The sequence below is a fragment of the Carcharodon carcharias genome, chromosome 12 (genome assembly GCF_017639515.1).
Source record: "Carcharodon carcharias isolate sCarCar2 chromosome 12, sCarCar2.pri, whole genome shotgun sequence".
Classification (NCBI taxonomy): domain Eukaryota; kingdom Metazoa; phylum Chordata; class Chondrichthyes; order Lamniformes; family Lamnidae; genus Carcharodon; species Carcharodon carcharias.
Window position 1 is genome coordinate 41,620,435 of NC_054478.1, and position 25,513 is coordinate 41,645,947.

At 41.5% G+C, this 25,513-nt stretch overlaps 1 protein-coding gene across 1 annotated transcript in view; it reads right to left on the reverse strand.

The window, feature by feature from the left end:
* arhgap15 (Rho GTPase activating protein 15) overlaps positions 1–24,762 on the reverse strand; it is a 781,647-nt gene extending 756,885 nt beyond the window's left edge. The window contains exon 1 of the mRNA XM_041201317.1: positions 24,725–24,762. The gene's annotated coding sequence lies outside the window, so the exon portion shown is untranslated. The remainder of the gene's footprint in view (positions 1–24,724) is intronic.
* Between the last annotated feature and the right edge of the window lie 751 nt (positions 24,763–25,513).

The window sequence follows — 25,513 nt, forward strand, 5'->3', positions numbered from 1 at the left end:
AACAGTGTGAAGATAGAACTTCATCCCACAATGATTGTGTGGTGGTCGCTCCTACAAATACTGTCATGGACAGGTGCATCTGCGAGTAGTAGATTGGTGAGGAAGAGGTCGAGAAGGTTTCTCCCTCATATTGGTTCTCTCACCAACAGTCTGGCAGGTACATTCTTCAGGACTCAGTCTACTCAATCAGTAGTGTTCAGACAGACATTGAAGATCCCACCCAGGGTACATTCAGTGCCCTTAAGTGCTGCTTCCAAGTGGTGTTCAACATGATGGAGTATTGATTCATCAGCTAAAGGAAGGCAGTAAGTGGTTTCTTGTGACTGTGCAATGCAATGTGTATCCATTCTGGCCTAGTGTCATGTGCTATGTCATGAGTGGATGACACTTGTTGCACAATAGTTAGCCTTTGGCTTTCCAAAATGAGTCAAATACTACAATGCAGAGGACAGCTGCAGACTGAAGACTAATGCCAGGGTAACAGGCATTCACCTGCATGATTCACTGCTTGTGGTCACACAATAGATGCAAATTGAGGGAGTGGAAGCCTTTTGATTTGGGAAAGTAGCCGAGTCGACATGAGGAACTAAGAATGCAATGTGCATGCAATACCCTGTACCATGGGGAAGTTTGCACTTCATGAAAACCCTCGTGATCATCTGATTGCTTGTCACTGTCAAGAAGGAATGAGCTGAAGCTGTCTCTCTGTGCATAAAGAGCCTCAGTGACATTCCATAGGCAGCAGTGTCCTGGAATGTCAAAATGTTGCTTATATCTCCAGCAGTATCTTGGAAGGAGCCAGATGTATAAAGGATAAGAGCCATAGTCACCTTAGGAGCCATAGGCATGTGGTCCTTGCCCTGCTTTGAGATTATAGTTGTGATTGCTGCATGGTAAGTTTCAGTCACAACCTCTTCAGTGAAGCAAAGCTGTCTCAAGTAGTGGTCTTCACTGATTTTGAATTGCAGCTCCCACAACACTCAAGAAGCTTGATGCTGTCCAGGATAAAGTAGCCCGCTTGATTGGCACCACATCCACGAACATTCACTCCCTCCACCACCAATGCACAGTAGCAGCGTGTGTATCATCGACAAGATGCACTGCAGGAATTCACTAAGGCTACTTCGACAGCACCTTCCAAACCCATGATCACTTCCATCTAGAAGGGCAAGGGCAGCAGATAGATGGGAACACCACCACCTGGAAGTTTCCCTCCAAGTCACTCACCATCCTGACTTGGAAATATATCACTGTTCTTTCACTGTCGCTGGGTCAATGTTTTGGAACTCCCTTCCTAACAGCACTGTGGGTGTACCTACACCACATGGTCTGCCGTGGTTCAAATATGGCAGCTCACCACCACCTTCTCAAGGGCAATTAGGGATGGGCAATAAATGCTGGCCCAGCCCAAATCCCATGAATGAATTTTTAAAAAAATGCTCCCTGGGCAGCTTGGCCTCCTGCTGAGTGCCCTTCTCCCCTCCTCCTTTCTCTTCTGGCAGTTTGTCATGCTCTGCATAGCCATTCTTCGTTTCCCAAGTCACTCTCAATTCCATGATGAAGTCTTCTCAGACCACCCAAATCTAGAAGCAACTTTTTGGATTCTATACTAGTTTTCAGAAATAATTTGATTTCCTTAAGCCAGCTCTGAGAAATGTTTGCAAAAAATAAATGTGGCCACCAGAGCTGGGTTTGCTTTTGCATTTGTTACTTTTACAACAATCAACTTCCCCAGAGTCCTTCACATAAGTTCCAGTTTAAGAAGCAAATGTGATTTTCACTGATGACAATTGTTAAGTGAATTCAGAATCACATTATGTCTCTGCAAAATCAATGTATCGATAAACAAAATTAATGTTCTTATATGTTGACTTGTCCAATTTAAAATGTTTAAAAAGTAATGTAGCAAGGAAATATAATACTATGGTTTTGCAACAAAAGATACACACCTGCAATTAAGGTAATTATTGATTTATCTGTAAACCTCTTGCACTTGGTGTAATTAGTAACATTTGCTTGTATACAATTAGAATGCCTGTAATGTTGATCAAGTTTCAGATAATTTTCTTGGGTTCAGTTTCTGAGAGGACAGGTGGCTCCTTGCTCTCTATGACTTATAATGTGTCTTGATGTTCAAAATCTAGATTATTTGCAGTGAGCCAAGGATTACACAGAAGTTTCTTTTTATTGTGTCTCAGATCACTGGTTAAATTGTGAAGGTAGATTATTTTCTTCACCTACTGGATGATATTTTGACAGAGCTAATTCCCTTCCTTTGATAGAACCTGTCCAGTTTCCATTCTTTTGATCTCAATGGATTGGAGGTATTGTGCTGTAATGATTTAATGGAGCAGACAGGTTTCAACAAGAAGCAAATAAATTTTATTACAGAGAGCTTTTTAGGTGCTATATGCTCGATCAGGACTCTCATCAGGAAACCCCACTCCCCAGATTGCCTGCTCTTAGGGTTCATTGTCGGAGTCTCCCAGAACCCCACATAGACAGCAGGAGAGGCTATACCTTCAGTTTCTACATGTGAGTTCTGGGTTATCTGCTCTCCATGTAGTGAAAACAAAAATCTAACTTGTGACCATTCTAGACTTTGCTAACTGGTGAAATAAACATTCAACTGGATCTTGATTTGGACTTATTTATTTAACGGTATAGGAATTTGATTTCTAGCAAAGATATCCTTTAGAATTACAGATTTAAGTTTTTCTCAGAACATAGAAATTAACACTCATGTCTGCTATGCAAAATTGCAAGTATGCAGCATCAGCTCAAGGTTCCTGAACCTTTATGTCGTGATTTATTGTTGATTTACCACCCATTCTTCCTGGTGTATTTCTGTCTGTCTGGTGCTTTCAAATGTACCACCTAATTTGAAAACAACAGACTCAGAAGTACCGCTCAAAGATGATTAGACCAAAGGAAATCTATATACATGTATCAAACACAAAAAGGAAAGACCTGTCATTCAAAATATATTGAAACTAAACCCACAAGGTGTTTTATACACGAAGGAGATGGGGCACATCTTACTGCACATTTATTGCAGATCTCTAATTTTAATTGTTCCACTGTTGCTGGCAGCGTTTTCAGCTGCATAGGCTCTATGCTCTGGAATTCCCTCCCTAAATCTCTCCATTCTTTTTTACAATGCTCCTCAAACCTGCTCATTTGGTCATTTTTCTAGTATCTTACCTGGCTATGTGTTGCATTTTATGGCCTGGATTTTTTCTATGGCAGGCAGGCTGGGCGGGAACAGGTGAGGGCGGGCACGGAGCCGATTGCCACCCACGATCGGCTGCGTGCCGCCATTTTACTTAGCGCCACCTGTGCCGGTGGGGGGGGGGGGGGGCGGTGGTGGAGGAGCAGTTGGGGCCTGTGCTCTTTCGCACATGTGCTCGAAAGAGCGCAGCAATCTCCCTGAGGCAGCTCCATGCCTCAGGGAGATTGAATAGACAAAAAACAGTTCAATAAATTATGTAAAAATTTATTTAAACATGTCCCCTCATGTGTTGGGACATGTTTGTAAAGGTGGGAAAATTAATTAATTTATTGAGGTTTCCTGAGAAACGTAAAGGCCGCTTGGGCTTTTCGCCTGCCCGCCAATCTTAAGGTTGGACGGGCAGTGTTCTTGCACATTTTAATTAATTCCTTAATGACCTTAATAGGCCCTTAACATTTCGACAGGCACAAGCCGGCTTTGGCGCGCACCCGCTGAATGAAATATCGCGATGACATGCAATGACTTCAGGACTCACACCTGTCGTCATTGCGTGTCTTTTTACATGTTGGCGCATGGGGCCCGCCCCCACACACCGACCAAAAGATTCTGCCCTATGTTTCTGTAAACTGCCTTAAGTATTTCATATTCCTGCTCCCTATCCTCACCACCCGCCCCTCCTCACAACCCCCACACACACACAGCCCCACCTATAAAAGGAAATGTTGGTCATCTTGGAGTTGGGACATTATAAATTTTTGAAATGTGGAAGAGGTAATTTGTCCAAATTTTCTTGATTTCAACCACCACATTTCATTTTCTTACATTTAGCTGTTGCTTGGTTATCTGCATTATTTGGTAGAATAGTCTCTCTTAGCAATTGATCTAATTTGTCTGATGTCCTTTATGGAAAACCATTCTATTTAAATCCTATTATATTTATTGTGCACATTATTATTGCAAAAGCATGCGTGAAATGTACATACAAATGTATTGAAGAATGAAGAACACTGAAACTGAAATCTACACAGATATTAAATGGCTTGAATTTTATGTAGTGCTATTAGTGGTAAAGTAAGGTAAAGGTTGATTCAGTAAGTCCACAGAAAGCAATATTGTGACAGTCAAAACAATGACTTTATTGTGCAATAGCATTTTAAATTCACAGCAATTGCAGCTTTGAAGCTTTCTGGAATGCCCTTTGGGACCCTGTGATGTTGTTTAAGGGGCTGCTAAAATGCAAGCCATTGTTCTCCATATATTTAGAATGACTGCAATAGGTTGAATACGCCTAAGTAGCTTCTAGTATTAAGTCACAAGCACAATTGCATAAGACCTTGATCCAGAGTTTCCTGCTATGGTGAAATCAGTGACATATGCCATAATTTCACCATTTAGTGCTGAACTCACCGTTAATAGCATATTCTCATTTTGGTGGAATTAGCATTCGCTAACAAGAATTCTGCCAAATCAGACATGGTGCAGCAAATAGCATTGAATTGTGGTTATTTTAGAATCCTTTAGACAATATTTAAATGTCAAAAAAGCATTTTACTATGATTAAAATTAATTCCTAAAACTTGTGCAACATTACAATTGTTTGCCTTCAGTTCCACTTTGTTTTATAGGATTTTTTTTGTAAAGATAATGGGCTGTAACTTGCTGGAAAAGCAATCATGTATTAAGAATGCATGGCATTTTTAATGTAAAAATCAGTTGCCATTATCAGGGGATTAATGGTTATGCATGAGTTGCAAAGCTCCACAATTTGTTTGTCAATTTATACTTTCGATTGTTTGCTTCACACAAATAACGTCTGCCCTTAGCTTCATTATTTTTAAGAACTTTCTAGATTTGCACATTAACTGCCCATTAAACTTGTCACAGAAAACTAACTAAGTACCTTTTTTAATAATATGATAATTGTTAATGCAAATCCTGGTTTCTTCTTTGAACTTCAGCATTGGTTGTCTGATGGGTGAGTCTGTGGAGTTTAGATCATGTTGCCAGGTTTGGAATGCTGTCCGTTTACAGTTGATGGATTTTCATATTTCTATATTGCTTTTATCAAAGCAGTTTTGCTGTTTTTAAGGGTTTGTCCAAGGATTTATTGGTATGCATGAGTGATGATGGATTTCAATGATTGAATGATTGCCAGTTATCTCGGATATTGCTTGAGGCTTCATAATCGTTCCTGTAGATTATATTTGATTTGTTCTTGAAGTTCCTTGAGCATTGTGTCATTTGACAGGCCAGAAACTCCAAACCTTCTCCATATTTGTCATGGCTGGTACTTCAGTTCAGAAGTTGCATCGAGTGCCAATAGTAAACAATTGTTTGTCTAGCATTTGTCGCCTGTAACCATAGCACGTGTAATACCCACATCTTTTGGACTCCTCGTCCTAACTATCACAAAATCTATTAAGTGCCAGGGTTTCAATCTTGGATGTTGCCAGCATGTCTTGAAATGTCTCTTTTTTTGCAGGAAAGTATGTTACTGACCACAAGACCATGTTCAGTGGACAGGTTAAGGGGGTGCACACTGTTGGACTTTCCAACTCCATGCATTCCAATGGTGTTTGACTACAAGGCATGGTTGTCCCCCACTATAGCATTGAAAGATGACCTTTGACTGTGATGGTACAGCTGCCAGAGCTATGTCTAGATTGGAATAGAAGATTTCTTTGACTTCGACCTTGTGCATTAGCACTGACGATAGTGGCAGATTGGTTGCCTTTGAGCTTAAATTTGAGTGTCATAATATTCTCATTGATCTAAACAGGGGGGGGTTGTGAAGTCACTTCATGAGCTTGTATTTGATGATAAAGCCTACGCCACTGCAAGTTCTTTGATTTGTCCCTCAGCTGCTCTACAGGTCTCACTAAGTGTGACAATGTCAATATTTAGACCCAGAGCTCATGGCTACTAACATTGTTTATCTCTCTGGTCATTATGAGTTATCAATTAATGAACTGACATCCCAAAATCCTGGAGTTTTGACCACTGATGGGTGATCCTATTGGGTGTGGTTTTCCAGATCAGTGTGGAGCGAGGCAGGGAATTCTTAGGGCATCTCTTCTAGCTCCCTTCCCTAGTGGAGTGAGCAGAGTTAATCCTGAAGAGGGCTGCTCAGACATAGCTGAACCACTCTTCTGGCTCAGTTTAAAAGTGAAGGAGTTAATTGTTAACTGCCGCCTTTATGTCAGGTTGCAACCAGAAGCTTCCAGTTATCACGGTCCTGCCTCTGTCATCACTAGCTGATCATTAAGGGGTTGAGGAAACTTGCCATCTGTAGAAGGACTTGTGCTTGGTGTCTTTTCCAGTAGGAGGCCTGTCACACAGCAAGTCCCACACTGTCTTGGCGGGGTATGGCCTGGTTGCAATGATCTGGCAGTCCTGTATAACTGAGGGCAAGGCCCTACGATAACCTTTTGTCTGCCTTCCCAATCATCAGCTGATTCAGCATTGAAGGATTTTGTTGTGGTAGGACTTATCAAGTAGTGGCCCTTTCTCACCATGTTATAGGGTAGGTTTATGGGGGCTTTTGAATGAAGTAAAGGTACAACCCTCTGCCTCACACCACCCTATATACTCTGCCATGAACAGAGAAGGCTGAGGAAATGCAGTTCCTCACTGACATGCATGACACCCGCACCTTTTTCAGGGCACACAAAGAGACCTGTAGACCCTCAGCACATGAACCAACACCAGTAGGATACAAAGATGGCAAAACCCTCCTCAAAGACATGGACCATTTTGACACCCGCTGGAAAGAGAACTACTCCATCAAAACTCCACGGCAGACAGACAGTTGCCGGAGATGATTACACAATGTTCAGCACCATTCGCGACTTCTCTGATACTGAAGCAGTCCATGTCCAAATGCAGCAAGACCTGGACAATATCCAGATTTGGGCTGACAAGTGACAAGTAACATCCATGCCACACAAGTGCCAGGCAATGACCATCTCCAACAAGAGAGAATCTAACCATCTCCCCTTGATGTTCAAAGGCATTACTATCGCTGGGGGTTACTATTAAATCCTGGGGTTACCATTGACCAGAAACTGGACTGGACTAACCATATAAATATTGTGACTACAAGAGCAGGTCAGAGGCTAGGAATCCTGCGACGACTAACCCACTTCCTGACTGCCCAAAGCCTGTCGAGCTTCTACAAGTCACAAGGGTCGGGGCAGTCAGCTGGTTGGGAGAGTGGTTCATTCAGGGGGTTAGCCAAGGTTGGGGGGGGTCGGGGTGTGTGTCTGTGTGGGGGGGGTGGTGGTGGTGGTCAGGGGGATAGACTGCAGGTGGAGGGTTAGTTGGGGGGTGTAGGGTGGCAGTCAGTGAGTGGGGGGTAGTTGGGTGATCAGGGAAGGTAATCAGATGATCCACTGGGGAGTCAGGGAGGTCAATAGTATTGTTACCCAGGGGTTAGAACTGGTTTTAATCCTTCTAACTATTTCTGCTAAGTGTGTCAGAACTATCTGAAGTCTCCGACTTTAAATCAGAGTTTTGAAGGGTTCCAGGAGGAGGGGAATTGCCCAGTGGAAGCTGAAACTTCCTGGGCAATACCCATGTTGTCACCGCAAGGAGACTTCTGAGGGGTCCCCCAGCATATCTTTTGGGGTATCTCCGGCATATAGTCACACAGAGACTGGAAGACCTGGACCATTAATTTGGCAGCATACTAACTTCAGTAAAAGTGCAGAAAACAGAACATTCCTTTGTAGGTGGCTTTCTTCAATCTCACAAAAGCCTTTGACTCGATAAGTTGGACTGTCCTTTAGAAGGTGCTACAGCGATATGTATGCCCGGTTAAGTTCACAAACAGCATCCATTTCCTACATGATAATATGCAAATAACTTTACTATGCAGTGGCTCTAATACAAGTGGCTTGTCAAAACAGTGTGAGATAGGGGTGCTTCATTGCACCTACACTATTCTCAAACTTTCTGGCAGTAATGCTGCAGTTTACTAGTGACAGGCTCCCCCCAAGTGTAATAATAAATCATCGCAATAATGGAAAACTCATCAACCTCAGCTGCCTGATGGCACTACAGTGTGCTGATGATGCACAAGTAAGTGTTCAGACTGATGGAGAACTACATCCCATAGTTGATGTATTCATTGAAGTCTATGAGAGCATGGGACTAGCTCTGAACACTAAGAAGCCCAATGTCCTCTTGCAGTCTAGATAACATGTATCAAATCCAATGCCTTGAATTAAGATGCATGATGAAAAGTTGGAAAATGTCCCTGAGTTTCCATATCCCAAAAAGTTGACCTTGAATAGGAGGTACATCAATATGCTGGCTCAGCTCAGCCTATGGTAAATTGCTTCCTCAACTTTTCAAGAATTGTGCTACCAGGTGTGACACTAAACTCAAAGTCTAACGGGCCCATCTTGTCCTCACGCTTCCTACATTGCTGAAGCACGGGCAACTTACAGACACCACATCAAGGGCCCAGAACAACATCAGAAATGCTGTCTGAGAAGGAACTTGAAAATCTAGTGGGAGGACAAAAGCACAAACATGAGTTTCAAGATATAGACATGTCAGGCATAGAGGTCATGATAATCTCACATCAGCTGTGCTGGAGAGGACATGCCTTCATACTGCTCAAGTCAAGACTGCCCAAATAGGTTCTGTACTCGGAACAGGGACCCTGCTCACATGGGGGTCAAAAGAAGCATTTCAAAGACAACCTCAAAGCCTCCATGAAGGTCCTTGCTATTAACATCAACAAGTGGTAGGCATGTGCCCAACTGTGTCAAAAATGTTGCCTATCAACAATTGTGTCATGACATTCAAACCCACAAGAGGAGCCACTTAGAGAGAATGGCAAGAGTGATGGAAAGAGAGGGCAGCTGTTCGTCCCATCAATCTGCCACCCTCTCTAATGTCTAAACTCTACTTTACTGTGGGAGAAACCTACAAGGCTAAGAAAAGGCTCATCAGCCACCTTTGAACCCATAGACAACACTGACATCTCAATTCCACTCAGCCTCCATTAAGAAAACCAAACTGTATGTCCAGGCTATTAAAATGCAGGGTTGTAACTAAGATGTAGAAAGGACCTCATTGAGGTATATAAAATATTAAATGGTACAGATAAAGTAAAACCAAGAACATTACTAAGGCAAGAGGGCACATTTCATGAGAAGTAAATTCAATTTCAAGCATAAAGAATAACTTGTTAACTTTGTGTGCCAGCCTTTTCATTCTTGATTTTTCCCATGTTCTTTTGTCAGGAAGATGTAATAATTGTCATAGTGTTATTGGAACTTATTGTTAAGTAGAGTAATAGTGGGGTCTGTGTCTATGCCTGTGTGTGTACTTTAATTGAATTAAAGGCAGCTGGTCTGAAGGCTTTGATGCATTAGAAGATAAGCTAGGTTTGAAATGTTAAATAGGTAGACATAGGTGTAAAGAGAACATTTACATTTTTAAATAAACAAGACTAGATTGTTTTCAAGGGAGGGGTGAAGTGTGTCAACTAGCCAGGTGAAGTTCAGTAGGCAGAATTTTTCTCTTGTCGGGTGGGCACAGCAGGTGGACCTGGGAGAAGTCGCAAAATCGACCGCCACCTGCAATTAATGGCCAGCCAGCGTGAATTGCGCACTGCAATGCTCAACACTGCCAGGGTGGGGATGGGAGGAGGGTGAGCACGGAAGTTTGTGCATGTACATGGGTGTGTGCGCTGAAGGTTCCCTGAAGGCACAGAGCTGCCCCAGGGAGCTGAAGATTTATGTCAGTACAAATAATAATTTTAAAAATAAGGCAATAGGGTGAACGTGTCACATGAGCAGGGACATGTTATAAATGAGATTTAAACATTTTTATTTTATTTTTAATTAATATTAATTAACATCAGGGTGCTTCCCCAACATCATTGCGCGTGATTTTAGGTTCATTCTGGTTGGGTGCAAGCTGACCCGTTGAGTGTAATATTCTCCCCTATGTGCCTTAACAAACATGTAACTGGGAGTTAGATTAATTAAGGAATTTAGAAGTTATCATAGTAGTAATTTGTAGACCTATGTATATTTTTAAAATCATTTCTTCTATTAATAAAGGTTCAATTTAGTTTTGTAAGAAACCTATAAGACTTGGTGGTCTTATTCCAATGAATTGAAAGCACACATCTCAAAATTTATATAATTTGCAAAGCAAGTTGTGGCAGTTGTTTCAAGTTTCCCTCTGGGATTTAAGCAGCTCAGCATTTACCATCAGTCGTGCCATAACACTTCTCACTAGCTAGTTTTTTAAGCCATGTATGACTAGTTTTCCAACTGCATCACAATATTCCAGAAATAAGAAGGCCTTCTATGATCATATGACATATTCATAGTTTGGGCGCTGGTGACTTTGACCATAGTTTATTATCAGGCATATGGAATTGTATTGATGCTGGGGCAGATATTGTGTTAGATATTAGTTTAAAGTACTCTGCTGTTAATATATTCTTTTTGATTACATATTGTTAAAGTACTAATACATATGTTTTAACTCAGAAACAATCAACATAAGAAAATGTTGGTTACTTGAATCTTCATCTGTGAATCGTGAAACAACTGTGTAATGGTAAGGACCATCATACAAAAGATTTGCAAAAATAATAATTTGATCTTCCCATCAAGTTCCTCACTACTTATTGTCATTTACATTTCAGGTTTGACTTGTGCTTATTGGTTACATTTATGATTCCTCTCTGTTCTTTGTTTTCTGTTCCCCTCTCTCTTTTGTCTGATTCTATTAATATTGTTCTCTTCTCATTTATTTTGGTTCTGATGAGTCAGCCCCCATTACATAAACTTATATTGTCCTTTGTTCTTTTTAGTTTAACATTCATTTTAACAAAATCTACATTGGCTCGGAATTTATGCTAAGAATCACAGTGAGGTTATCAATGCTTATCTTTATAAAAGAGTATTTTGGAGAGCACCTTCCGGCTTCTGCATATGTGCAATTAAATACAGACGTCAGGAAGTTGCTGCCTGAGTTGCCTGCTCGAGTTTCACTACACTGGTATCTTGCCAACAGACTCAGTGTTTAAACATGCAAAAGGTGTGTTGTTGTGGTTCTTACCTATTAGCCACCCATTAAACATACAGGAAAAGCTAAGGCTTGTCCATTCGAAGTGAATTTTCTAATGGTGATATAAGTCTTAAATATTGTTGTAGCGCTTGAAGGTGCTTTAAAATTAAGCTTGATAAGTTGTTGAAGTGCAATGCTTAGATGTATCAGCCAGTTCCTTGATATCTAGGCAAATGGTGAGAATTTCATCACATCCCTGGCTTAAGCCTTGGGGATGATAAGGACGTTTTGAGCAGAGTTGAGGAGATACAGTCATCAAAGAGTACACAACCTCTGACTGCTCTTATAGCTATTTTGCTAATATGGGCTAGTCCAGTTATGCTCCTGGACAGCCTATCAATGGTGGAGGACTTGGAGATGCTAATGCCATTGAAAGTTAGCTTGAGGTTGTTTAGGTTATTTCTTTTTTTAGCGATGTTCATGACCTGGCACTTTACATAGCAAGATGTCACAATACACCAGGCTGTCTTAGGCTAGAATTTGTCCATGCCCTACTGTAGAGTAAATTTAGATGAACACAATGGAATTAATCATGCATAACCACATTTTAGAGCTTATGAAGGAAGGAAGGTCATTGCTGAAGCTATTGGGGATGATTGGACCAAAAACACTTCCATAACGAATACTTGTAGCAATGCCCTTTGGCTGTGACAATTACTCCCAACTAACCACGACCATCTTCCTCTCTTCTCCAATGACTGAAGGGTATTCTCTCTGATCCTACTGACCTCAAATCTTTCCAAGGCTCTTTGTTGCCATACTTACCTCCTTTCTTGATGTTGAGAGCATGTATTTTTACTTCTGCTCTGGCATTTAGAACTTATATTAATTATTTCAGATTTCCAGCATCTGCAGTGTTGTCAAGAAGTGTGAGACATGTCAAGAGCATATGCCAAGTTAGCACAAAGAACCATTGATTCCACATGAAGTTCTTACCCACTCTTGGTCCAAAGTTGCATCTGACTTCATTCATGTCAATGGCACTGACTTAATTGTCGACTAGTTTACCAAGTACCCCATTATTCAGCAATTGCACAATACTTCTAGCATAACTGTCGCGCACGCTCTAAGTGCTATTTTCAGTCTATTTGATGTGCTTAGAGAGATCATTACAGATAGTGATTAGCAATTCATTGGTCAGCCATTTCAGAATATATGTGAGAAGTGAAATATTGATCAAACTATTTTTTCAACTCATTACCTAGATCTAACGGTCTAGCTTAAAGATGATTTGCACGATTTTTCCCTTAATTCTCAAATGTAGACAGATCAAGCAAAATTTACACATTGCTTTGATATATCTGAGAGCAACGCCTTTTAGTGCAACTATTCCTTCACTGGCAGAGCTCATGTTTGACCAGTGTGTACCAATTTACCTATTGTTACCAATTCTACTATCTCAGAAACTAGAGAGCAACTTTTAAAACTGCAAGAGGAGAGGACCACTGTGCACAATAAAAATGCAGATATAGAATTGCCAAGTTTACAGTTGGGACAACAAGCTCTCATCCAAGATCCCATAGAAGCTTTGTGGCAACCAGCTGAGGAGACAAAGATTTGTTCAAACCCAATGTCCTATGAAGTCATTGCACACAAAAACGTAACGGTGAGGCATAACCAAGGAAAAATCAGGTCCATTCCAGCTCCTCAATTACCATACAGTCCTATTGCATCCAGGACAAGATCTCAAAGGCAACCAGGAATAACATCCAAGAATTACAACCCCTCGGATCACTGTAAGCAATTAAAGAAGACTCCAGACAAGGTTACCATAGATTCGCCAGTGCTATACCATCATATAATGGTAAATAAACACTGTAAATAGTTATGCTTTTTTTGGAAGGGGGAAGGCATCTTTAACGAGAATGGCAAATGTTGTAACACGCCTTTAAGGATAGCAGCATGCCATCACTAGAAAGGAAATGTGTCATGTGATCCGGTTTAAATTTCACTTTTGTCTGTGAGCAGAACAGAGCATACACAGCTCTGTTGCTGATGTCTTCAAGCTTTGTACTCATGTATATCTTTTCTCCCTGTGTTTACCCAAACCCTAATGAGTGATTGGTATCTTTATATCATTATAACAACACAACACTTGGCTGGGCGTGGGGCTGGCTAGACTGGGTGTTTAGGTCTTCTGTGTTACAGGTGGAATATTTTCAGGGCCCATAGCCTTCATTGTGTTCATTGCACTCAGCCACTTTTTTACACAGCATGAAATGAAACATGTTGGCAGGGCACCAGCACCTAGGATCCTGGGAGCCTAAAGAGGGGATTGAGCAGGATTCAGCATGTGACATTTTTGGCAGAAGACATTTGAAAATAGTTTAGCCTTGCCTCTTGCACTTATGCCAAATGTCTAATTTGCTATTAGCTCCAAATTAACTTCAATATTCTACATTGCTGATAAATCAGTGAATAGCTTTGCTTAATATTAGGGTCACCCATCAGGTAAATCAGTCATTAGTTGATAGCTTAAAAATGATCAATTTTAAACATTCCAAATTATCTTCTTGTCTCATTTCTGGGGTCTATTTTCAGTGGTGATATGTACAAGAATTGCTCTTATCTGTTATTTATTGCAGTTATCTCCAGTAGTACTGCAGAAATGCTGGTTTCAATTATTCCACAGATTTCCTTTATATGAATATATATACACATATATATCTCAATATTGTGTGTTTCTTTACCATTTAGGGGAAATAAAATTCATCAGAAAAGTGAATTCCTCCAGCTGACGCCTTGTGTATTCAGTCAGTGCGTTTCCAGGGGCACACTATAATCCCTCTCCATTGGACACTCTTTTACATACATTGCCTCTGCTAATTGATCAAATTGCAAACATGATTGATGATACATATTACGCTTCTCTAGAAGATTGCTGCTTCTGATGAAGAAAAAACAATTTGAAGGCTGTTCAAGGAACAACAGTAATTGTTAAATTCAGAAAGCTAAAGTTTACATGGCAATGTTTGGAAGTGATTTTTTTATTCATTCATGGGATGTGGGTGTCACAATCTAGGCCAGCATTTATTGCCCATCCTTAATTGTCCTTGAGAAGGTGGTGGTGAGCTGCCTTCTTGAATCACTGCTGTCCATGTAGTGTTGGCAAATGTATGGAAGCATCACTTTTGTTTTGGGCTCTGTTCCTTTATGTTTCAATCTCCAGCAAATGAATGTGTGATAAATATAAAAGCAAAAGCTAAGAGATCTTTAGGGATGAACATTTGAATTTATTCAGACTAAAAGTCTAAATTCAGGTTGGGATTAAATGCAGTGGCAAAGTGAAATATCTATGCTGATACTCAAATGTTGGATTTTAATTCCATTTTGATTAGTTTGAAATCAAAGCTTCTAATTTTGCAATGTTATAAGTCACAGATATTTTTAACTCAGTGAAACTATTATTTCAATTTGCATTTTATTGAATCCAATTTTGAAAGCAGTGAACATGAAGAACTTCAAACATGATGACACCACAATAGTTCCATGAATCAGAACTTGAAATCAGCAATGGGTATGTGTACTTGAGCTGAGAATGACTGCCCTTGACATCAAGGCAGCATTTGACCAAGTGTGGCATCAAGGAGCCCCAGCAAAACTGGAGTCAATGGGAATCAGGGAGTACTCCCCACGCAAAGGAAGATGGTTGTGGTTTTTGGAGGCCACTCATCTCAGTTCCAGGACATCACTGCAGAAGTTCTTCAGGGTAGTGTCCTAACCCCAACCATCTTCAGACGCTTCATCAATGACCTTCCTTCCATCATAAGGTTAGAATTGCGGCTGTTCACTGATGATTGCCCTTGAAAGAGAATGACCTTCTCCAATAACAGCAAATTGAACAAACTCCCCTTGACATTTAATGGTTTTACCATCCCTGAGTCCCCCACTATCAGCATCCTGGGTGTTGCTATTGACAAGAAACTGAACTGAACTAGCCATATAAATAATGTGACTATAAAAGCAGGTCAGAGGCTAGGAATCCTGTGGTGAGCAACTCACCTCCTGACTCCCCAAAGCCTGTCCACAATCTACAAGGCAAAATTCAGGAGTGTGATGGAAAACTCTCCAATTGTCTGGATGAGTGAACTCCAACAACTCAAGAAGATCAGTACCATCCAGGACAAGGCAGACTGCTTGATCAGCGCCCCATTGACCACCTTAAACATTCATTCCCTCCTCTACTGGTGCCCTGTGGCTGTGGTGTATACTATTTAGAAGACGCATTGCAGCAACTCGTCAAGGTATCTTTGACAATAACTTCCTCAACCTCTACCACCTAGAAGACCAACTGCAACTGAAGCTAGGAAACACCATGACCTGCAAGATCCTCTCTAAGCCATACAGCATCCTGACTTGAAACTATACCACTGGGCTTTCAGTGCCGCTGGGTCAAAATCCTGGATCTAACTCCCTAGAGCATCCTGAGTGTGCCTCATGGCTGCAGCGGTTCAAGTAGGCAGCTCATCACCACCTTCTCAAGGGCAATTTTGGATAGAGACAAATGCTGGCTTGGACAATGATGGTCACATCCACTAAATGAATTAAAAAGACATCTGTGGAGAGAGAAACAGAGTTAACATTTCAGGTCAATAACCTTTCATCAGAACCAGGCCATTGATTTGAAATGCTAACTCTGCTTCACTCTCCACAGATGTTGTCAGACTAGCTGAATATCTCCAGCATTTCCTGATTTTATTTAAGATTTCCAGCATTCACATTATTGTGCTTTTCCTTATGTACTCTGTAAAAAACCCTTAAGTCTCCTCTTAGTCTTCATTGCAGTAACAACACTAATTTCCCTCTATATAACTGCTACACTCACCTGTGCCTCAGTTGATAGCACAATTGCCTTTAAGATTCTAGGTTCAAGTCCCAGCCCAGGAATTGAGAATAAAGTGCAAGGCTGATACTCCAGTGCAACATTGAATGGTTGCTGTGCTGCTGAAGGTGTTATCTTTTGGGTGAGATATTTTAAAACAATGCCCTGTCTGTCTTCTCAGGTGGATGTAAAAGCTCCCAAAGCATTGTTTTGAGGAAGAGCAGGGGATTTATCCCTGGCATCTGGCCAATATTTATCCTTCAATCAGTATCACAAAATTAGATTATCTGGTCATTATCACATTGTTGGTTGTATAAACTTGCCATGTTCAAACTGGCTGCCAGGAACACTGCACCCTAAAGCTGACTTCAAAAATGCTTATTAGGCGTGAAAGTGCTTTGAAACATTCAGTGGTTGTGAAACATGATATATAAATGCAAGTTTTTCTTTCTTTTCTCCACATAGCTGTAGTCCCTCATCTGAGGTACAGTTCTAGTAAATCTCCTGTGCACCCTGTTGACTTGCTTCTGAAAGTGTAATGTCTTCAATTGTACACAACACTCCAGTTTTGACCTATCCATTGATTTACAAAAGCTTTTCATGCTTCCTTGCTTTTGAACTCTAAGACCCTATTATAAAGCCAAGGATCCCACATGATTTTAAACAGCCTTATAAACTGGTCCTGCTGCCTTCAAAGATTTGTTTGCATAACATCCTGTGTTTCTCTGTTCCTGAACAGCCTTGGAAATTGTATCATTATTTTAGACTGCCTCTCCCCATTCTTCCTTTGAAATGAATTAAATTTTATCTACCACATATTTGCCCTCTTCACCAGTCTACACCTTCGCAAAGTCTGTTACCATCCATCTCATTGTTTAGTTCATTTTTGCATTGAAAAACTTTGAAATTATCCCTGTACACCCAAGTCCAGGTCATTAATGTGTATATATATATATATATATATATATAAAGAGCAGTGGTCCTACTGCCAATACTAGAACACAACTACATACTTTCCTTCAGTCTGAGAGAGATCTATTCACCACTAAAGTGTGCTCTCCATACCTAGCCAATTTTGATTTCATGCTGCCACTACCCCTTTTGTCATGTGGACATCAATTTTGAAAACAAAAAAGGTAACTTTCACCCCATTGGTCTGGCTGGACACAAGCCATGGCCCCAAAGGGCAAACAACTATGTTTCAATTCATCTCATTCACCGAGCTTTTAAGATTGCAGCCTAATATTAAATACAGACTGTTAAAAAAATATGTAGTGGTGGCTATAGATGCAGCTAATTTTATCCCTACTGCTAGTAACACCATAGTAGAACGAAGCAAATCAGTTGATGGGCCCAAGTCACAGTGGTACTGAGGTACATTTCTGATTAATGGAGCAAAGAATGGTTATTTTCAAGGTATATTCTCAATTAACACTACATCAAAGACTAACTGGATATGGGGTTATCCCTACAATTCCCCGGACAGAGGGCTTCTCAATTTACCCGAGCTAGCTCACCAGAAGTAGGAAGGGAAACCAGGAGAAAGGCAAAGTTGAAAACTTAGTCAAAACTTATGTTCAGATGGTTATAATAGAGATGCATTTACAGGAGGTTACCCACAGAAACTGCCAATCAGGGCATTAGGAGGCCAATGGGGAAAGAGAGAAGAAAATAACAAAGATTGATGCACAAATAATAAATAGTTTTTAAATCAATGTAATCTCAAAAGATGTTGCATAGATTTGGCATGAGAAGAAAATAAATGGTTTGTGCATAATTAATTATTTTTGATCCGTTGATTCCACTAACATCACAAATATATTGTACAGCATTTAAAAACAAACCATTGAGAGCTAATAAGGGCCCATGTATACTTCAAAGTATTAGTGTACTTATCAATAGAAGAAATAGGAAAACAATGACAACGTTGTGAAAGATCTCTGATCTGTAACCATGAAGGTATTTTACTCACAGTAATCTGCGATAGTAAGGGAATGGGAAATTTCATTTCAATTAACCATAGACCACAATTTTCCTGTTACAACATTGCACCAGCCTTAGCTCAGTTTTAACACTCTCCCCCATGAGTCAGAAGGTTGTGGATTCAATTTCCACTCCTCAAAGCTGAGCACAAAATCTAGGCTAGTACTCCAGTGAATTACTGAGGGAGCACTACACCATTGGAGGTAGTAAGGAGGGCCATCTAGTGCTAGTTACTTTGATAACCACTGGCAGTGCAAGCCCACCCCTGGTCCACTGGGAATGAGGTCTTGTTCTAGGGGGCTGCAGATGTCAGTCATGATCTGCCATGACTGCCTGAGCCTCTGAGCACTATTGCTCATAAATGTGGAGAGGGCTGATACTCAGCCTTTGGACCCTGTGTTGGGAGTCTCGCCTGCTTGGAACTGGATCTTTGCGCTCATCCTCTCTGTCCTGCGAAGCAGCATGTGGCTTTGGGGGAAGGCAACTGGTGCTGCTGTTGGTGTTGTTCCTTCTGCTGTTGTTGGTTTTGCTGCACCTCGTGTTCTTCACAAGAGGTGCAATGTGCAGCTGCATAAGCTGCTCCCATGCCATGGAGAAGGCTGGCAGCAGTGAAGTGCAGCTTAAAATGAATGAAGTGCAAGATAGGTGAAGTGAATTCCAAAAAGTTGACAAGTAGCTGTCCAGCAGTGAAAGCTCGCTCTGCGAAGGAGTAGCTTCCCACCTGGCCATTGCTGCACTAAAGAAGCACTTTCCACAGCGCATTCACCTCAAAGATTCTGGTGAGTTGCTGACAGTCAGGAAATGGGTCTGCTGTCTGTGAAAGCCTGAGTGCTTGGTTAAAACAGTACTTATTTACCAACGAGAATATTTAAATGATTTAACGACAGGTCCGAGGGAGTGGGTGGGACTAAGTTCCCTGCTCACTTTCACAGGATGGGATCCAGATCCAATGTCACTTTTAGGGGACTTAATTTCCTGTATGCACCCAATCTCACCTCCCTTTACCTGTCAAAATTCCCTCCCTTGTCCCTCCTTTCAGGTGGATGTAAAAGATTCATGAAACTATTTCGAACATGAATAATGGAGTTTCTCCACAGTGACCTTGCTCATATTTATCCCTCAATTGACACTGGTTAAAAAAAAAGTGCATCTAGTTATTATGATGTTGCTGCTTGTGGAGTCTTGTTGTATGCAAATTGGTTGCATCATTTCCTACATTAAAGAATAATTACAGTTCAAAACTATTTAATTGGTTGTAAAGTGCTTTAGGATGTCCTGATGTAATGAAATGTGCCTACATAAGGGTTGTTCTTTCTTTCTTTAGGGTTAGAGGCAGCACGAGGTGTGTTTCTTTATATATAACTTAACCTGAATGGAACTGTGTTGTGCTACAGTGAATAAGAGTGGTTTGGATTTTAAAATCTTGATCTTAAGGGAAGTCTGTAGCATTAGGCCTTTTTCTAACAAAAATATGATATAACACAATTTATTTTTATCATTTGATCTTGGGACGTTGATAACCAATATTTATTGCTCATCCCTAGATGCCACGAAGGCAACAAAAGTCATCCATGGAAGGTGGGACTAGGTCACATGTAGGCCCAACTGGGTGAGGGTGGCAGGTTCTATTTCCTGAAGGCCGTGGGTGAACAAAATGCACGTGCAGAGTCCTCTTGGTGACTCTTAGGTTTTATCTCACACATTAGCCAGTTCATTAAATTCAATTTTGTAACTTGCCATGGGACTTGAACTCATACCCTTTGGGTTGCTAATCCAGTATCACAACTATTAGGCAACTAATATTTTTGTACTTTGCCTCAAAATAAATTATATATTTGAACGTCTCACTTGCTGATAACTGCCTTCCTGATTGGCATTGCCAACCACTGATACACGATACTTGACCATTCGGCCTTCCACATTTACACAAACCACTATTTTCTAATTAAATTAATTTTCTCCTAACCACTTCAGTAAAAGTAATGAAACATCTTTCCGCCATTAAGGGATGTTGCACAAGTCCAGATTTTACAACTCTTTCATGCACTTCATGCAGCCAGATGCAAACCCCTGGATCTGATGGGTTTTTGTGGGCACCATTTTTGGAATTCTCACTCTGAAGAGTTCAGAAATAATTCAGTATAGCACCATCTATCCAGAGCATCATCTATTTTTGGGCGCAGTTTGCTGAAGTGAGCAAGGGACAGAAATCAAAAACAATTCCCTACAGCATTTGCTTTGACAACTAATGAATTGCTAAAGTCTATGACCGGAATTTTCCCTGAATTGCACTAAGTGCGGTGGGCGTGAAAAAAGACATTTTTCCTGCCAGCCGCAAGGGGACTGTTTTGTGCCGTATTGTACACTTCCTGCCTCATTAATTATGCAGCCACAGGAAACACACCATTGTGCTGGCAGGCAGCCTCTGAATTGCCCACCATGCCGTTACCTCACCAGTTCCTCACTCCGGGTGCCATATCTAAACTGTAGCCGCTCACACAGTTCTCAATACTTGCAGCCCAGGACTGCTCCAATGTCGGCATAGCCCCGAAAGCCAAGAAGAGTTCAGTGACCCATCACTGGAATGCCCTTTGAAAGTCTGCCATGATGTCCTCCACCCCAGCTCTGGCTGCAGGAGGCCCAGCAATCTCACCACTCCATCTTGGGAGGCGGTGGCAGTGGAGGTCAGTGCCAACACTGTACAGAAGAGGTTGGCCATTCAGTGCAGAAAGAGGATGAATGATCTCATCCATGTCACCAGGCTAAGTCAACCATCTCATCACTCTAAACTCATGCACTCACAAGTCCATCACACAATCACTGGCACCTCAATCACTGCCAGCTCAAGGGACATCACAACTTACTCTTGCACACACACCATAACATCTCCATTTAGCCTCATCTCCTCTGGAGACTGCCTCTTCAACCCATACCACATTGAGGCCACTTGCACAGATCAACATGGGCTCCCACACACACTCTGGGATACGCCCCTTCCCCAGTATAGCCCTCGCCCTGCAGTCTCTTCCCTTGCCTGAGGCCACTTCTCCCCCTTCCCCAAGTAAGCCCTAGCCCTGCTGCCATCAAAAAGCCACTCCCACCTACCGGTGGTCTGGTAAGTAGAGACTTGCCTGTAAACTCCCCTAAATGTGATGTGGTGCCGCCTGTGAAGCCTGGCGCTGATAACTGTGAGTGCTGCCCGAAGCAAGGTAGGCAAACAAACCCCGAAGTCCTGAGTGAAGTGGAGGTGGCCAGGTGCACGTTGCTTATGTGCTGTTGTGAAACACGTCAGCGTGTGATTAGGTCAAGATGTAGCTCATGATCCAAAGTGGTGGGATCATTCTGGCAAGAAGGGCTTATGAAGAGAGCCTAATGATTTGAAATTAGCTTCCTGATGTGTGGCGGTGGGAAACACAGCCCGCCATCGACAGGTGGAGCGGACGATTGCAAACTGATTTTACAACAACGTGGAACCGATTTTTGCGCTCTTATGATATTTTACGCTCCCGCCCACTATGACGCCTGCCACAAATGGGAGCCGAAGATCCCAGTTTATGTATTACTGACTGGGGAAGATGCATGGTGCTAGTATACATCAGAAAAGAAAAGGCAGGGTCGGGGATACATCTGGAAGCATAAACATATTCCTAAATAAATTAGCTTTCCTACTGTAGCACACTTAACTGCATAAACAAATGTTAAACTAAAAAAAATCATTGGACCCATTTAGCCCAAGCTTTCCACAGACCACAAACAATATTCAAATGATTTAATCATTTGTCAAAAAATCTCAGTGTTCTATGAAAATAATCAGTGAAAACTAAGAATAGTTTTTGAATTTTGTGAAAAGGACATGCATGAAATAGAATAACTTTATGTATTGAATAATGGTCAGTAAATATATTATGGGAAAGCAGATAGCTTTGTGTTATTTTCGGCATAACGGACAGTTGTCGAGTAGGTTTATGCATGCAGGAAGTAGGCATGGAGTGGTATATAATGCCCTCGTCCATGGCAAGTTTGGTGGAGTCCATTTGAATAGGGCAAAGTGTGGTGGGTAGGGAGGCTGAAGGGTGGTGGGTAGAGAAGCCGCCATCTTCCTGACTTCACCCTGATTAAGTCTGTGGTGGGAAAGCTTGTGCACGGCCTCCTGCCCTGCCAATTGAGATCCTTAACTAAACAATTAATGCCCACTTAAGGGCCTCATCCTACCTAGGCTGGGGGCTCACAATGCAGGGTGCAAAACAAGCAAACCTATGTGGGGCTGCTGGTGGGGTGCAGAGCTGGTGGGGGTGTCCCTCATTCAAAGAAAATCAGCACCTGATTGAGGGACCCAACATCAGGGAGTGGGTTTGGCGTTGAGAGTCACCCCCTGCCCTTGCTGCCAAACCCCCTCATCCATTCCCCATGAACACATCCCTGCAACCTCCTTCCCGCTATCGCTCACCTGTGGCCTGTGATTCAGCTATGATATTCGGCCTTGGGTGAGGATCTTACTGGAGCAGCCGCCACATCCCTGATGGTGCAGATGTTCAATATAGCTCCCAGCCTCTGATTGATCGGCAGCTCTTGGCGGACGGGTCCCCCCCCCCAACCTCTCTCCACCCCCCCCACCCCCCCCCCCCCACCCCCCACCCCGCCCCCGGTGTCCTACATCCCAGGGAAGGCCCACTGCTGGTCTGTCAAGTACCTGGGTGGCATGTGATGTGGTGGGCCTTCCCTAAAAGAGGTGACATGGGGCTCACAGCAGCTCTTCAGCCGATGCACAAGGCCCTTGTTGCCTCCATTAAATACCACCTCTGATCGCTAAAAACAATAAGGCTACCTATATTTCCTTCACTTGTATACAATTTATAAGTAGCCATATAAAATGCATTTCAGTGAGCAGTTTGGAAGTATCTCATAGGAACTGGAATAGGCCATTTAGCCCCTTAAACCTGTTCCGTCATTCAATGAGATTGTGCTGGGGAGCAGCAAGTTTTGTTAAAGGACAGCTTTAATCATACAGATCCTCTTCAGCTCTATATAAGTTATACAGCACAAAAAGAGGTCATTTTGTTCCACCAAGTCATAGAGTTATACAGCACAGAAACAGGCCCCAGTCCATCTGGAAAAGCTTGGCTTAACTCCTGCACTCGACACAGCTGCATTACTATATGGGAAAGAAGAAGATTCTGACAAGTCATGGTGAAGGAAGAAGTAATTCAGACACTTAAAGGATTAAATTGATAAGGAGGAGGTATTAGATAGGCTGTCTGTACTTGAAATTCATAAGGCACCAGGGCCAAATGAGATGCATCCAAGGATGCTGAAAGCAGCAATTAAAGAGGCACTGGCTGTAATTTTCCAGTCTTCCTTAAACTCAGGCGTGGTCCCAGAGGAGTGGAGAACTGAAGCAGTGGAAACATGAGGAGAAACTTTTTCGCACAACGAGTGATTAAGATCTGGAATGAGCTGCCTGAGAGTGTGGTGGAGGCAGGTTCAATCCAGAAAGAAAAATCAATCTGGACCAGTACTCTTATTTCCCAGTTTTTATTGGTGTTCCATTTTAAGCTATAGAAGACCAGTTCGGACCAGTATTCTTATTTCCCAGTTTTTACTGCTCTTTTCCTTCTGGGAATCGAGGCATTTATGATCGAATTGGATTATTTTCTGAAAAGGAACAATGTACAGGGTTGCAGCAAGAAGGCAGGGGATTGGCACGAGGTGCATTGCACATTCGGAGAGCTGGTGCAGAAACGGTGGCTGAATGGCCTTCTGTGCTGTAACAATTCTGTGATTCTGTGATTTTAAGCATGAAACTATTTTTAATTTATTAAAAATATCATCTTATCACTGCCAGCAGTATATGTCAAAAAGATCTGAATGAAACAAGTTCTTATCTCCGAAGGCAGACAGACAGTAGAGGGAAATTAATCAAGGACACGCGAGGAAAAGGTGGTACTCCTAAAATGGATGCACTTTGCGCCTATGAACACTTGGTTTGTAGGTGAGGTCCTTACAATAAAGTGAGGGGGGTACAAATTGAGCACAGGCTGCAAGATAAGAACTTTTTAGGTTGTAAGTAAAGTCAAAAGTAAATTTACAGTCTGTAACTAATAAATGCCTTCAGGATAAAAATAGGAAGCCTTCCATTGCTCAACCATCCACAAAACTAAACCTAATCTATATATTGAAATTTAAATTCAATTTAAATTCAATTGCCAAAGAAAGTCTGCTAATTTTTAAATTTAGCACTCCTTGAGTGCAGTACGATCACCACTTGCGAGGATAACCTTACACAGAATACTGCGCCTGAACAAGATGCGTAACTGCATAGAATAAAGTTTAAACTATGGTTGCATGTTAAATATTTTTCCCTACATGTGCATATTGTCCGCAAGAACTTTGTTTGAAGCAATTGGTTCTGTATCTATGTCAGAAAGCGTTGAACAACATGTGTGAAACTGCATAGGTCAGCAAGTCAGAGAAGCAATAATTATACACTCCACAATGGTGATCAGACCCAATGCCATAGAGACACAACTATAAAATGAAATAAGCTAATTACTACTAGTTAAAGTTGGATTACATGAGTGTGTTCTTACCCAGTGCTCAGCCTACTTCTGTCTGTTCAAACTGCCATTAGGACACAACGGTTTTGTGAGCTTTTTACCAAATAAAGGAACCCACCAGTGGTCACATGTGTGAAACGCAATTATCGTTGCAACTAATCTTGCAGGGTGTATGTTGAGGATGAGAGATTCAGTGCCTACACACAATCTGCAAAGTTAAACCACATCCTGTTACTTCAATGTTAATTTTTCTAAAATTGTAGAACAAATATCTGCAAAAAACGTTAACACTTGTGCTGGACATTTTTTTTCAAATGCTGTGCCACATACAGGAATTTTAAGAAGTAAATTAATTTTGTGAGCTAATGAAAGAAAGATTTTCTGATTACCTTAGATATTCATTAATAAAAGTGGAAAATGGAGATTCAGCCTAAATGTTAATTTAAATCCCCCTTTAACCCATTGCCACCTGTGGCAACTTCTTCTTTTTCTGGTCATATTTAGTAACTGCTGACTAAAATATTTTGCAAGCATTTAGATGTTCCAACTCAATAAGCAGTCTTCATTTTAATAATGTAAGGAATCATATTTGCATAAATACTAATTTTACTTTCTCTTTTTATAACAGGTTGCATCAATGAATTGAATTTAGTTGAGGCAAGGATCATAAGAGCAGGAGTAGGCCATTCGACCCCTCAACCTTGCACAGGCACTGTTCAATAAGATCCTGGATGATCTGATTTTGGCTTTAACTCCGCTTTCCTTCCTACCCCCTCATATCCATTGACTCCTTTGTCGATTACAAACCTATTGAACTCAGCC